This window comes from Elephantulus edwardii, unplaced genomic scaffold, assembly GCF_000299155.1.
Source record: "Elephantulus edwardii isolate Elephantulus edwardi_28Jun2011 unplaced genomic scaffold, EleEdw1.0 scaffold00008, whole genome shotgun sequence".
NCBI classification, from domain to species: Eukaryota; Metazoa; Chordata; class Mammalia; order Macroscelidea; family Macroscelididae; genus Elephantulus; species Elephantulus edwardii.
Genome location: NW_006399758.1, coordinates 32932977 through 32949279, shown reverse-complemented (window position 1 = coordinate 32949279; position 16303 = coordinate 32932977). Strand labels below are relative to the sequence as shown.

The following is a 16303-nucleotide window of genomic DNA, read 5'->3' as shown; positions in this document are numbered from 1 at the left end:
GCCAAGGTTACCTGAGCCCCACAAATACAGAGAAGACATTTTTGAGGCAATAGATTGTTGGTATTTTTGGCCATTAAATGGTTTTTAACTATCAATATTTTAAAGTCAATTAATTATAAATAACTCAGACATGTTGTGTCTGTCTCCAAATTCATTAAAATTTATTCTCCCTGACTCAGATTTTACTTGCTTATTCTGCGTCCTGAAATCAACTTTTTAAACTCAGTAAGTTTTCTTAAGTTCTTTTTATTTTAAATGTTTTGCTTATAGAGTTCATCTGCATTGTGTTTCACACTATTCTTCATTCACATTGTGTTTCATACAATCATTATCATGCCTTCTGTTTTATAAAATTAATCACCATTGGACTTTGCCCAATATTACCCTGTCTTTTTTTTTTTTTTCAGAAGCTTTGCTGCAAAAGAAGTGCCTGTTCCGCTTCCAGAACTGAGCTTCCATGAGGCAATGTACAACATTTTCCTTACATTCATTCACCTAAGTCAAGATTAAGGCTAGAATCTGAAAATGGAATCACAGTTCAAAATGCTGGTTCCCACAGAGAAAGGCCTAAGAGTCACAGAGTCAGAGACATTGAAATGAGTGAGGCAGAGGAATGGAAAATGGTATGGTCTCAACAGGAAGGTCAAAGGGTTCCCTCAAATTTCAGTCCAACAATTTCCTTGACATCTGGGTGGAGTTACTTGAAAAGTGAAACCTAACTAAAGAAAAATAAATAAACAAAATCCTTTTATTTGCCTCTTACCTTTCCTTTATAAGTGTTTTTATACTTAAAATAAGGACCTTTGACAGCCTGATGATAAGGAGTTGTGCTCTCAATCCAAAGGTACATGGTTTGAACTCCCCAGCCGTGAGAGTAAGATGGGCAGTCTCCCCCATGCCGTTTTTACAGGCTCTGAAAACCCGAAGAGTCATTGTAACTTGATTCTGACCCAATAGCACTGAGTAGATGAGTGAGTTATAGAGTAATGATAAGGGCAAAAAATATCAAACAAATGGACACTGATTTTCACACTGTCCATTTACGAATATAAGGAAACTGAGAACTGTGCTGCTGTGTTATGAAAGAGCTGAACTAAGCAGATCACTGAAACCCCCTGGGACTTAATTATATTAATGGCAACTTAATTGAAATAGGATTCACAAATTTTTTTTAAATGATCCTTTAAAATACATAATAAATCAGTGGTATTTGGTCTGTTCAAAGAATTGTGTGACCATCACTATCTAAGGTGGTGGTGGTGGTTGTTGTTGTTATATGCCATCAAGTCTCCTGCAACTCACACAACAGCACTAAAATCAGCTCTATCCTGGGCCAATCTTACTGTCTCTGACACACCTACCCCATTACCCCAGTCATTGAATTAATCCATCACGTCAAGGGTCCATCACTCTGCTCTACTGTCCCTTCAACCTCCCAAGCATGATGTCCCTCTCCAAGGACTGGTCCCACCTTACAACATGTCCAAAGTGTATCAGCAAAGCTTCAGAATCCTTGCCTCCAAGGAGCAGCCTGGACTCACCCTCTCTAGGATGAATTTGTTTCTTCTCCTAGAAGTCCATGGTATCCACAGCTCAAAGGAATCAACTCTCCTATCAACCCTAGTCATTGTTCAGCTTTCCCATGCATAACAAGCAATTGCAAAGATCATGGCCTGGATCAGGTGAACCTTAGTCTCCAGACTGATATCATTGCTCTACTTTGGAGAGGTCTGTAACAGCTGACTTTTCAGTATAATTTGTCTTTTTATTTTCTGACTGCGGTACCAAGAGTGTTGACTGTGGAGCCAAGCACACTAAAACAATCTCAATCTCTTCACCATTTATCATGATGCTGCCAATTGGTCCATCTTTGTTTTCTTGATGTTGAGCTTCAATCTATATTTAAGGCTGCAATCCTTGACCTTATCTAAGGTAAGAGAATTTTTATCACTCCCGAAAAAGAAACTTTATATGTCACTCCTCATCTTCTACTATCTGCCAACCCTTGGAAATCATTCATCTACTGTCTGTCTCCTACCAGTTGTCAGTTTGTTGTACTATGGTGGCTTGTGTACTGCTATGTGTGCAAGACATGCCACTAATATTTCAAATACCAAGGGGGTCAATTATGATGGACAAATTTTGGTGTAGCTTCCAGACTAAGACAACCTAGGAAGAAAAACATGATGATTTTTTTTCCTTTTTAAAAAATGACCATGAAAACCTTCAGCAGAACATTGTCTAATACAGGATCAGAAGACGATGCCCTTAGATTGAAAGACACTCAAAACACAACTGGGAGACGCCTCCTTTTATGTATCAACCAAAAATTAAAAAGAAACAGCTGCAAATTGCTATTAATAATAAGAAAGTAGGACTGTAAGAAAATTGGGAATATTTCAGAATTAAATGAAATTAATTAAGATGTATATCCTAGACATTATTGAGCTGAATGAGACTGGTACTGACTGTTTTGAATTACATAGTCACATGGCCTACTATGCCAGAAATGACTAATTGAAAGAGAATGGTGTATCATTCATCAACTAAAAAGAGTATTCCTAGCTATGAGTCAGTTCTGACTCTATGGTATACAAACAAAACACTTATTAAAAGAGAAATTTTTCTGCACTGCAATTCCAAAGGTGAGCAGTTTGAATCTACCAGATGCTCTGCTGGAGAAGGAGGGACAATCTCCTCCTGTACCAGTCAGATCCGATTTGACAGTACACACACAAAAATAATTAAAAAGTAAAAATTAAAAAAGAGCATTCCAAGATCTATCCTGAAGTACACCAGTGCCAGTGATAGGATAGTATCTCTATCTCCAGGGAAGATCAGTTAATACAATTATTATTCACATTTATATATTAACTATTAATATCATAGATGCAGAAACTGAAAGCTCTTGAAGTCTGAAATTTGTCAAACACACAACTGATATACATTGGTAACTGATAAATATAATCCAAAAGTTGAAAACAGAAGAGAAGTCTGTTGTTGCTGTTTGTTGTTGTTGTTGTTAAGTGCCATTGAGTCTCAGGAGACTCATAGCGACCCTATGAAGGAGAGTCCTCAACACTTGGGTGTCTTTCATCCTCTCTCCAGGTTCTTAGGGTTCCTGGAGGCAAGCTATTAAGGAAGTGGATGCCACTCCTCCTTCCAAGCTTGTTTTAATTGGGGAGCGCCACCCCACTCTCTGTCCACATTGGGTAACCAACCATTAACACATTTGACACATCAGTGTCACAGTGTTCAGCCTCCAGCAACCACAAGTTACCACTGTATGGCAAGTGGACACACCAGGGCTATATGACCTAGAGGAATGTCTGTACAAAAGCAATGAAAGACTGGCCTGAGGGCCACAAATTAAAAGTCACCCACCTTTGGCTTGGTAGCATCGCTTTCTGTCCCCTGGGCCAGCTGATCTCTCTCTCTATGTTCATGTTATTGTTGTTAAGTGCCCTCGAGTCGCAGGCGAATCATAGCAGCCTATGAAGAAGAGTACTCAATCCTTGGGTGTCTTTCACAAAAATATGGTCTTGATAACAGAAACACTTCCAAATTACATGGTAGAATTTTGCAAGTCCAGAAACCAATTCATTGCATATACCTTTTTAGAACTAAATAAATTACAACCATATATGTAGGCTTGACTGGATGAAATACACAGAACAAGTAAGTCAACCACATCTGTGGAAGACAACAGAGAAGTCCAAAATTACCAGTCATAACAAGGTCATATATAAATTCAAATGAAGTTGGAAAAAATGAAAACAAGTCCCAGAGAGTCAAAGCATAAATGCAAATATATCTCACCTGAATTTAGAGACAATCTCGAAAATAGATTTTATGCATGGACGCAAATGACCAGACTAGCTGTGAGCTATCAAAAACATCATATATGAAGAAAGTAAAAGAGCGTGAAAGAAAAGAAAGACCAAAATAAATATCAAAAACTCTGAAAGTTGCTGTTAAACATAAAGTAGATGAAACAAATGGGGGAAAAAAATAATTACAAGGGATGACTAGATGACTTTGAAGTTAGGTATCATAATGTAATGTGAAAAGACCATAGAAAACCGGAGAGAACATGCTCAGCCCTTCTTGAGCTGAAATAAAGAATATCTGGGTTGTCCTTTCCAGCCTGGTTCCGGCACTATGGCCCCCGTAAAGAAGGGTGGTGAGAAGAAGAAAGGCAGTTCTGCCATCAACGAAGCGGTGACCAGAAAGTACACCATCAACATTCACAAGCGCATCCATGGAGTGGGATTTAAGAAGCGTGCTCTTAGGGCACTAAAGGAGATCCGGAAATTTGCCATGAAGGAGATGGGAGCACCAGATATTCGCATTGACACCAGGCTTAACAAAGCTGTCTGGGCCAAAGGAATAAGGAATGTCCCATACCGCATCCGTGTACGGTTGTCCAGAAAACGTAATGAGGATGAAGATTCCCCAAACAAGCTGTATACACTGGTTACCTATGTACCTGTCACCACTTTCAAAAATCTTTCATGTGGATGAAAACTAATAGCTGATTGTCAAATAAAGTTATAAAACTGTAAAAAAAAAGAATATCTGTGTTGCAAGAATTATTCTATGAGCAAAATATTAAACAATGTGAGAAGCATCAAAAGAAGGTGGAAGGTGTACACGGAGTCACCGTTCCAAAAACTAATTGATCCTTGTTCCACCATTTCTGCAGTAATATATAATCAAGAACTAATGAGACTGAAGGAATAAGTTCAGGTTTCAATGGATGAACTGGTGGAAAAACAAGCCACAAAAAAATGATGGAATACCAACAGAGATGGTTTAGCCATTGGATGAAATCCTGGAAGTACTCATCCATAGCAACAATAACTTTGGCTAGTAACTGGTCAGCAGGCTGGAAGAGAGCCATTCCATTAAAAAAATACATTCCAACAAAATGTGAAAATTGTAGAATAATGTTCTTTACACATATAAATACAATATTGCTGAAGGCAATTCAACATATGGTTGCAGTAGTGCATGGAGAGGGAACTGTCAGAAATTCAATCCTGATTGAGAAGAAAAGGAGGAATAAGGTATAGCGTTGCTGGTGTCAGATGGATATTGTCAGACACTATCAGAAAGGTATTTATACAGTTGTTATTATGTACTATAAAGTCTCTCTGTGTGTGTGTGTGTGTGTGTGTGTGTGTGTGTGTGTGTGTGTGTGAAGATTTGGTCATGTTATAGTTGTTTTTGTCGTTGTTGTTTTGTGCCGTCGAGTCACTTGCAACTTATAGTGAACCTATGTACAATAGCTCTGAACCTTGTCTTATCCTGAGCCAATATCACTGTCTCCAACACATCTTCCATTCCTATAATTGTCACTGTGTCAACCTATCTCATCCAGGATCACCCTTTCTTGTGCTGTCCCTCTACTTTTCAAAGCATGATGTCCTTCTCCAAGAACTGGTCTCCTGGTGACATTCCCAAAGTATGTGAGATGGAGCTTCAAAATCCTTGCCTCCAGAGAGCAATTTTATTTCACCCTCTCCAGGACATTTCTGTTTGTTCTCTTGGTAGTCCATGGTAAGTTCAAAACTCTTTTCCAGCACAACTTAAAAGCATCATTTCTTCTTCTGCCATTCTTATTTATTGTCCAGCTCTCTGATGCATAGCAAATAATTGTATAAAGTATGGCTTGGATCAGGCACACCTTAGTCTCTAGACTGACATCTTTGCAATTCAGCACTCTGGAGAAGTCCCTGACAGCAGACTTCCCTAATCCAATTCAACCTTTGATTTCTTGGCTGCTGGGTCCTAGAGTGTTAATTGTGGACCTCAGCAAACTGACATTGTTAACAATCTCAATCTCCTCTCCATCTTTCATGGTGCTTCCAGTTAACCCAGTGTTGGGAATCTTTGTTTTCTTGATATTAAGATGTAATCCATAGTGAAGACTTTAGTCTTTGACTTTCTGCAGCAGATGGTTCAGGTCCTCCTCAGTTTTAGCAAGCAAGATTGTGTCATCTGCATAACACAAATTATTGATGAGTCTTCTTCCAATTCTGATGCCACATTCCTCCTCATAAAGACCAGCCTTCCAGTTCAATAATGTATACTGCACTGAAACAGAGGAGGGAGAGAACCATCTAAAAGAGAGATGTAACTGGGTATTTCTGTCATCACAGGAGACTAGAGCGAGGGCTGCATGGTGGAGGGGACCTGGGGGAGGGTTTGTAAAACAATGAAAGAATCTTTTCTTTTACTTTTCCATAATTTTTGGACTCATGTACTTATAACTTGTTAGTCAAATTTGTGTCTTCTAGGTTGCAACACCCCCATGATACATCTTGAAGGATATGTACATGAACAGCCAAGCACAATCAATAAGAGTGCATCTGAATTCCAAAATCAATCTCCATAATAGTCTATGTGTTTCCTACTGCCAAAGGGGCCCTTTAGAGTAGTGAGAGAAGATCTTCACCCTGAAACCCACAGCGTCCCTTTTCAGCAGGAAGTAGCTAAGAGAATACGCCGCCCCCTTTTCCTTATGACTCAGGGTGAAGTCTCTCTCAGGGAGGAGTGATAGGGAATGGCAAAGGATACATTGACAAAGAAGATTAATCAGAACTGGCTCTGACAAGCACTGTGGCATTTGGACAAGAACAAACTGGGAGGAGGGTAGAGAGAATAGTGCAACAATGAATGAGTGGAATCCCAAAATCTCTGTAAATGTTTATGAAAATTAATAAAATATAATTATAGAAAAAAAAAAAAGACCAGCCTTCCAAATGATCTGTTCTGCATGTAGATTAAACAGGTATGGAGACAGGGCACATCCCTGACATATTCTTTTCCTGACTCTGAACCATGCGGTGTTTCTTTGCTCTGTTCCAATGACTGCCTCCTGGTCCAAGTATAGGTTTCATGTGAGCTCAATCAGATTTTCTGGGATTCCCATTCATCTTAAGCTTAGCCACAATGTGTTGTAATCCATACAGTCAAGTGACTTTCCATAGTTAATGAAACACAGACATTCTTCTAGTACTCTCTGCTTTCAGCCAAGGTCCATCTGAAATTGGCAATGATGCCCCTCATTGCCAATGGCACAGCCTCTTATAAACTCAGCCTGTACTTCTGGTAGCTCTCCATTGATGAACTCTTTTGGTTGTTTTTTTTATAATCTTCAGCAAGATTTTGCTTGCATGTGATATTAGTAGATATGAATACATCATTCCTTCTTATTTCCAAGTTGTTAAAACTAAAATCAGGCTTAATAACCCAATGAATCTTTTGCTGTTATGTTTATTAACTGTAGCAAACTTTTCACATCAGCATTATCTAATTCACTCCATTTCTGGGTATGACTCAAGAATAACTTGGTAAGCACAATTCTACTTTTACCAAGGCCCTTTCTGGAAATGGCAAATAAGCACAAATTTGTAATTTGAAGATAATTGAAGCATTGATCTATTAACCAAAAAGATTGATATTTCACAGACACATGTCACTCTATAGGTGATGAAATAACGTGTTTCCACAAAGATTTATAATCTTGGAAAACCCCAGGGGCAGTTCTACTCCACCCTATAGAGTCAATATGAGTCAGGATCAAGTTGATTGGAAGTAAGTAGATTTCTACTTAAGGGATTATTCAGGGAAATGTTGGTAGTATGTGGACTTTTACATAATATAATATAATATAATATAATATAATATAATATAATATAATATTAGTATCTAACAAATAGAATTCTTATTATTCTCTAAATTGGAGGTATGAAAGAAGGAAGCACTGTTTAAACCCAGAGAAAGAGTCATGTGCAAAGAGTCATTTGACAGAACCTAGAAGATGAAGGAAAAGGTTTTGAGCTGGTGAGGTAAGAGTGTGTGAATCTCCTCACATTCAATTTATAGCCTCTGAAAACCCTCTAGAGAGTCAGCTATGAGTTCCAAATAAATGGTACATAACACCACATCTCTCAATGTTCAGTAAAGTTACAAAGACCATGAGACACTTTGGAAGGTAATTTTTTTAATTTAAAATTTAAAACTAGACTAGAGTTAAACTAAGAAAGCAAATATAAGTACAGAAGTAGAGATGGAGATAAGAAAATTATGTTATAAATTAATAGAAAATTCATGAGAAAGTCTTTATTTTTTCCCCCTAGACTTATATAAATTTCCCAGGGATGGAGATCAGGTTTGGAACCAGGGCTTGGGTAACATTTAGAGGTAACTGGCTATATTTATATTCAAAAACAAATATCAAATCATGTAAATATTTACTTCTTTCTTAATATCACAGTTCTATAATTAAAGGAAAATTAAAATGCATATGTCAATATTTACTGCTCAATTTTATTACCTGTCTCTCTTGTCTAGTTAGTTATTACAAACTTGCTTGTGGAAAATAAATAGTACCTGAAATTATTACTGCAGTATATCAGTAAATAGCTCTAAATAATGATTACATCAAGAAAACAAATATCTTAATCACTGAGACAATAGGAAACATCATGATGGAGAAAAGATTGAAATTTTCAATGACTTCATCTTTCTTGGACCCACAATCAAAAAACATAACACCTTGGGCAAGTCTGCTGTCAGGGACCTCTCCAAATCATACAGTGATGCCAGTTTGAAGACTAAGGTGCACTTCATTCGGGCCCTGGTCTTTTCAGTCACTTGATATATGTCTGAGAGCTGAAGAATGAATAAGGATGCCGGAAGAAGAATTGATGTCTTTGAGTTGTGGGGTTGGAGAAGAGCACTGGATATCCCATAGACTACCAAAAGAACAAACAGTTACATCTCAGGAAAAGTGCAGCCAGAATGCTCCTTGGAGACAAGGATGGCAAAGTTTCATCTCACTTATTGTAGGCATGTTATTAGGAAGGAAAGGGACATCATGCTTAGAAAAGTGGAAGGTCAGCAATAGAGCAGAAGACCCTCAACAAGGTGGATTGACACAGTGACTGCAACAACGGCCTCAAGCGTGTCAGAGGTGATGAGGATGGCACAAAATAAGAGTACAGGTCGATGGTTCACAAGGTCACTAAGAGTTATATTCAGTAGCACCTAACAACAACATTTAGTATTAACTGTTGCATTTGTATTGTAATGACATTGTGTTCTCTTTCATTGCAAATAAACTGTAATATTATAGATGAAATATATTCTGTTTGTTATTTTTGTAAAAACACTCTGATTTATTATTTCTCTTACAACGGAAATTTTTATCCCAAATAACAAAACTTAGAACAAATTTGTATATTATGCCAAGTGTCAGCTGGAGACTGGTCTTAACTGCTAAAGCTAAGCTAACTGCCAGGAGGAGATAAAAGGAAAGAGGTGGGGAAACAAAAATATGAGCTTCTTTTTTATAAGGGAAAAAAAAGAGAGACAGAGAAGTAAAAAATCTGATTTAAAAGGAAGTTCATTGTTTTGAAAGAAAGCAACGTACTAGGTTATACAAGATTTCTCAAGAAGATATATTTTCCAGCAAGACTTTGAGACAAGCACACTCAAAAAAGAGAAATTGATTGCAGAATGCTCACATTTTGGGGATCAACCAAAGTGAAGTAAGCCAAGTTCACAGTTGAAGTTAATCCAGATGGAGAAAAGTTCCATCTAAGTTCATGGCACTTGGCACATCTCCCAGTTGCTCTAATTTCTGAGTTCATTCTAATCTTAATAACTTTATAATAGTAAGAACACATGCAAAGAAAACTAGCAGTTAGTCAGGAATGAAACATCACTTGACCTAACTAGTTTCAATCTCCTCTTTCAATGTACAGCCTTGAAATCCAAAGGAAGGTCAGCTATGAGTCATTTCAATCCAAAGGCAACAAGAAAGGGAGAGAGAGTTTCATTGTGTAATGAAGGTCTCCAGAGGTGTTTGTTCAAGGAGGAGCTGCTTACTGGTGAGATCAGGAGGAAAGCAATGAACCTGATCAATACTGAAGAACATATAGCTTTTCATAATTTAATGTATACTTGCATCACCCAGGGACCTTGTTAAAAGGCAGGGAGAAAAGTGTAACTATGAATGACTGGAAACCCTAAGTCTCTGTAAACTTTTATTAAAATTAATTTTTAAAAACACAGATTTTGGTTCAGTAAGTTTAGAGCAGAGGCTGGAATTTGTTAAATCTAAAAGGTTCCCTGGTGATGTCAACATTGCTAATCCATTGATCACAGTTATAGGACTTTTAACTCTCCTTCTGACGTGGATACCAGAAGAGTAAAGGAACGGTAAAGTAATTATTTCATCTCACCTATCTCACAAAGGTGTTGGTCAAGGGAGACAAGAGAGAGGGGAGCAGCATACAGGCAGCTGCTATGCGAGCAGCAGCAGGCAGAGACTGCTCAAGAGACCAGAGCTGTGGCAGGCAGCATCCGCACCAGGGAGTGGAGCAGTGCTGGCAGCAGCCTCAGCACAGAGTGAAGCAGCAGCAGCAAGGAGAGACCAGTACACAGAAGTGACTAGAGGCCTGAGCCACCATATTGAGGGTTGGCTTGGGGGAGGGGAGAAAGGAGTGCTGACCACGGAAGGCAGGAACAGAAGTGGATGTTGGAGGAAGTGGATGCTGCCAGAGCAGGGCAGGGGCAGAAGAAAATTACAGAGGCCAAAGGTGTTGGGGATGGGGGGGGGGAACCAGCACTTAATTGGTTACTTTTGAAAAAGGAAGAGTATCTCATCTGCTCTTCTGGGTAAAATGCATATCTGCCAGATATTGCTCTAAGTTGAACATATACATTAAGGCAGACTAGGGAGAAGTTTTGGCCATCCACTTCTGAAAAAATAGGTCTTTAAAACCCTATGCATAATAGAGCGCATTTAACTTAGACTAACAGTTATGGCACCTGAGGCTGAGCCCTCTGGTTGGCAAACACAAACGAGGAGCAACAGTTGCAAGCAGACAGGAGTTATTGGGCCATGGAATGCGAGAAGCATGAAAATAGGTTAAGTTGGATATTGTCAAAGAAACAGACCTCAAAAATAGTTGCTTGCATACTAAGCATTGCCAAAATGAGATAGATTGGCATGGGACATTTTAAATCAGGCAATCATATGATCTACTATGTCAGAGATGAAAAGGTGAGAAAAATGAGGTTGCTTTCATAGTTTAAAAAGTCATTACTAGATCAATCTTGAAACACAATGCTGTGAGTGACAGGACAATATCTATATGCGTACAAGGAAGTCCAATGGATACTACCACCATTCAAATATGCACACCTACAATCAGAACCAAAGAGGAGGAAATAGATGATTTCTACGAATGTTTGCAGTCAGAAATTGATCTAACATGCAAGTAGGATGCACTAATAATCATGGGTGATGGGAATGGGAAAGTGAGGAATAAAGAAGATGGATCAGTAGTCAAAAAATATGGGCTTGGTGACAGAAACAAGGTTGGAGATAAAAGATAGAATTCTCTAAAATTAATTATTTATTGATTGCAAATACCTTTTATAAAAAAAGCATAAACGGAGACTATATACATGAGCCTAACCTGATGGCCTGCATCAGAAATCAGATTGACTATATTGGGGGGCGAGAGGGAGGGGAGGGAAATCTCACTGGAGAATCTCAATATCAGCTGTGAAAACTAAACAAGGTGCTGATTGTGGAACAGACTATCAACTACTCATATGCAAGTTCAAACTGAAGCTAAAGAAAACGAAATCAAATCTGTGAGAACCAAAATTTGACCTTGAGTCTACTCCCCAGAATTAAAAAACCATCTCAGGAACAGGTTTGAGGCCTTCAATCATAATGAGTGAAGGCTAGATGAGCTGTGGGAGGATTAAAGAATATCATCCATAAAGAATTCAAAAGATCATTACAAAGACAAAGGAAGAAGAAAAGACCAACATGGATGTTGGAAGAGATTCTAAATATTGCATTAGAACACAAAGAAGCCAAAGCAAAAGGAAGGAATTGAGAAGTCAAGGAGCGACCAAGCAAACTACTATAATGAAATGTGCGAAGAGTTGGAGACAGAAAATCAAAAGGGTTGAATTCGATCAGCATTTCTTAAGCTGAAGGCACTAAAGAACACATTCAAGTCTTGAGTTTCAATACTTAAGGACACTGTGGACAGAATTCTAAATGATCCAGGAAGCATTAAAAGAATTTGGAAAGAGTACACAGAGGCACAGTACCAAAAAGAACTGGACAACATATAAGTATTTAATGAAAAAAACTTACGTTCAAAAGGAAATAGTGAGGAAGGAGGAAGTTCAAGTAGCTCTTAAGGAATTGGCAAAAACAAGCCCCCAGACATTGATAGAATACTAGTTGACCTATTTCAACAAATGATGAAGCCCTGAAAGTGTTAACTAGATTGTGCCAAGAAATATGGAGGACAACCAGTTGGCCAACTTACTGGAAAAGATCAATATTTATTTGCATTCCAAAAAAGGGTGACCCAACAGATTATGGAAACTATAGAAACTAATATCACATACAACCAAAATCCTGCTGGAAATGATGCAAAAGCAACTGGAACAGTACACAGAGAATTAACAAAAATGCAAACTAGGTTTAGAAGAGTCCATGGCACTAGGGGTATCATTGCCAATATCAGATGCATCTTGATCAAAAGCAGAGAGAGTACAAAAGTAATGTCTATCTGTGTTTCATTGACTCTGCAAAGGCATTTGACTTCATGGATCACAAAAAATGTGGCTAACCTTGAGAAGAATCAGAATCCCAGAATACCTGACTATTCTCATGCAAAACCTATACTTGGACCAGGAGAGAGTCTTCAGAACAGAGCAAGAAAAACACTACATGGTTCATAATAAAAAAAGGAGTGAGTCAGAGATGTGTCTGTCTCCATACTTTTTCAATCTTTATGCAGAACAGATTATTTGAGAACCTTTATTTTATGAGGAGAAATGTGGCATCAGGATTGGAGGAAGAATTATCAACAACTTGCAATATGCAAATAACACAACCTTACTTGCTGAACTAAGGAGGGTCTGAAACATTTGCTGCAAAAGGTCAAGAACTGTACTCTGCAATAAGATTTGAGTCTCAACATCAAGAAAACAAAGGTTCTTGCCACTAGGCCAATTGGCAGCACGATGATAGATGGAGAAGAGATTGAGGCTGTTAACTATTTCAGCTTACTCAGTTCAACAAGCAACACTCTTGGCACAAGCAGTCAGGAAATCAAAAGACAAATTACGTTAGGTAAATTTGCTGTGAAAGACCTCTCCAGAGTGCCAAAGAACAACAATGTCAGTCTAGAGACTAAGGTCAGAAACAGCTCCACATGTTGAGAACACAACGGTAAAAAAAACATAAAAAATAAACAAAACAAAAAAAAAAAACAACAAAACCCTGACCTCAGAGCTTATATTTTAATTGAGTATGGTCTAGGGTTTTCCCAGATTTTAACAGATTCTATAGAGACTCACTAACTAAAGACATAAACAGGGCATAGACAGACAAATTATTCCAGCATGAAGGAAATACTCAGGTGCCAAAAAATACTTTGTTGTGCCATGGCCACAGCCTTCGTTCAGAATATGTGGAGCACTACTAACAGCTGGGACTGCCTAATCAGAAGACCGTAATTGGGATAGGTACAATTTCAGATTAAAAGCTTGCCGGATGGAATTCCCACTGCATTGGGATACATGGCAGTCACAGCTATGACTCTTGGGAATTGTTTAGACACACCCAAGCAAGATTTCTAGGTGTAAGACTCAAGCGTGAATTCTTTCTTCCCAGGCTTGCCAGATGGTAGTAATCTGATTGGAACTCTATTCTGTGAAGGTATAGTCAAAGAAGACACCTAACAGCAACAGCTCTCTAGGGCCAAGCCATGTGGTGAGTAACTCAAATCTCATTTAGGTGAATTTCAAGAATCAAAATGATGTTAGGGCTCCACTACAGATTTTAGCCTTCCGTAAGCCAAATATTTCAGACTTGAAGCAGTATACATACAAGCAATATTTTCTCCTTTACACTCCGCAGGCAAAAGTAAAACCAGAAAGAAAATAGTACATAGAAGAATGTAAACTTCTTATGACTTCCTCCAAATAACTAGTTTTATCTTTTGTTTTGTTTTGTTGTTGAGACAGATGAGCAATGTTTTCTTTATTCAAAGCATCTTATTCTGGGACTTTCAGAACAATCCATAGTTATAAGAACAGCAGGAAACAGAATATCAGAGTCAGATTATTCGTATCAGTCTGAAAGTCTTTGGCTACCAGAGTGTAGAATTCGCAAGAAAATGCTCTGAGATAATTTACTATCTTATCGTTCTGTTTAAAACTGTATATTCTACAAGTAACTTTTGAGAACTATTTCTGTGGCCACACACACAATTATCTGTCTCAGTGATCTGTGCTACTCTTAACAGAAAAGCCACAAGTGGACAACTTTAACAAACAGAAACTTATTTTCACACAGTTCAGGAAGTGAGATGTCTGAATTCAGGCTGTTTTCTCGAGGAGGAGGAGGAGGAGGAGGGTCTAACTCGATTGGCTCTGGAAGAAAGTCTTGGAGTCTTCAACTTCTGCTTCCTGGTTCTTGGATCTCTCCAGTGGCCTGACATTTGTGTTTCCCTACCTCTGAACAGTTTGCTAGTTAAATTTCTTTTGCATCTCAAAATAAATTGATTCTGGATACATCCTACACTAATCCTGTCCCCGCAGATCATCAAAGACAATCCATTCCCAAGTGAGATTTACAACCACAGGCATAAAGGTTAGGTTTTATAATTTTTAAATTAAAAAAAAATCAAATTCTCCCATTCTTTGCCATTGAGCCTGAACTGACTCATAGCTGATTCCCCAGCAGGTTTCAGGCACTGTAAATCTGTAGATCACATGAGAGGAAATTGTCTATCTTTCTCCAGAGGAGCCACTGGTGAATTTGAACCATCAGAAAGTTGCCACTTTGGGATTACCAGCACAAGTCTTTAAAGGCTAGCCCTCCAGAGCTTTCATTCCATTGTTGTTGGTAAGTGCCATCGAGTTGAGAATGACTCGTAGTGACCCTGTGAACAACAGACCAGAACCCTGTCCTATCCTGTGCCATCCTCACTATCTCTTATACACTTAAACCTATTGCTGCAGTCACCATGTCAGTCCAGCTCATTGAAGGTCTTCCTGGCGTTTTGTTTTGTTTTGTTTTGTTTTTTGCTGACCCTCTACCTTTCCAAATATGACATCCTTTTCCAAGGAATAGCATCTTCTAGCAACATGTCCAAAGTATGAGAGATGAAACTTCACCATCCTTAACTCCAAGGAGCAGTCTGACTGCACCTTTGCCAAGACCTACCTGTTCCTTCTTCTGGCAGTCCATGCCGTTCAGTGTTGAGGCCGTTCAGTTCTCTTCTCCAAAGACATAGCTCAAAGGCAATGGTAACTTTATGTTTTGAATCATATTCTGGTAAAATTGCAGTTGTGATGGACATTACTACTGAATTTGGTGCAAAGAGAACTGTCCTCTGAGATGAATTCTGAATTCTGCCACTGCTAGGGAGCTATTTACTCCCTTGGCTTGCCTCCCTGAAAGTTGAACAGCTGTTCCTTCAGGCATTTTGGGGGGTTAGAAAATCTTATCCTTAAATTCTAACTCAGCAATCAACACCTCAAGTTCTTAACAGAAACAACATTGTCAACCTTCTCTCTCAGAGGGAAAGTTCATTAGGAAAGTTAGCAGTTACAAAGAAGTGCCTAGCCGGGCGTGGTGGCTTGCGCCCGTAGTCCCAGCTACTCGGGAGGCTGAGGCTGGAGGATCGCTTGAGTCCAGGAGTTCTGGGCTGTAGTGTGCTATGCCGATTGGGTGTCCGCACTAAGTTCGGCATCCCGGGAGCGGGGGACCACCAGGTTGCCTAAGGAGGGGTGAACCGGCCCAGGTCGGAAACGGAGCAGGTCAAAACTCCCGTGTTGATCAGTAGTGGGATCGCGCCTGTGAATAGCCACTGCACTCCAGCCTGGGCAATATAGCGAGACCCTGTCTCTAAAAAAAAAAAAAAAAAAGGGCCTCAGCACAATTGTCTGCTTATTCTAAACGTTTTCTTTGGAACAAGTGAGACAGCAATAATAAAACAACCACATATTCAGCATTTCATTCCATGCCATTGTGCTAAGACATTTACCAATTGCTCACAGCAGTGCCATGGCTAGCTATTCTTTAGCTCCCCTTTGGAGATGAAGCATGAAGAGAAGTTACTTGATGAGGTCTTTTAGCTAGTAAAAGGATGAATATTTTCTTTAATATGTCTGGTCTCAAGTGCTGTGCTGGCAAGGCAACTAAGGAGTTTGCTTCTAATCAAAGTTCACTGGTTCAAGC

The 16303-nt window shown here is 38.9% G+C and overlaps 1 pseudogene; it reads left to right on the top strand.

Annotated features, from left to right (window-relative positions):
* The first annotated feature begins 4152 nt into the window (after window positions 1-4152).
* LOC102867480 lies at window positions 4153-4503 on the top strand (annotated as a pseudogene).
* The last annotated feature ends 11800 nt before the right edge of the window (window positions 4504-16303 follow it).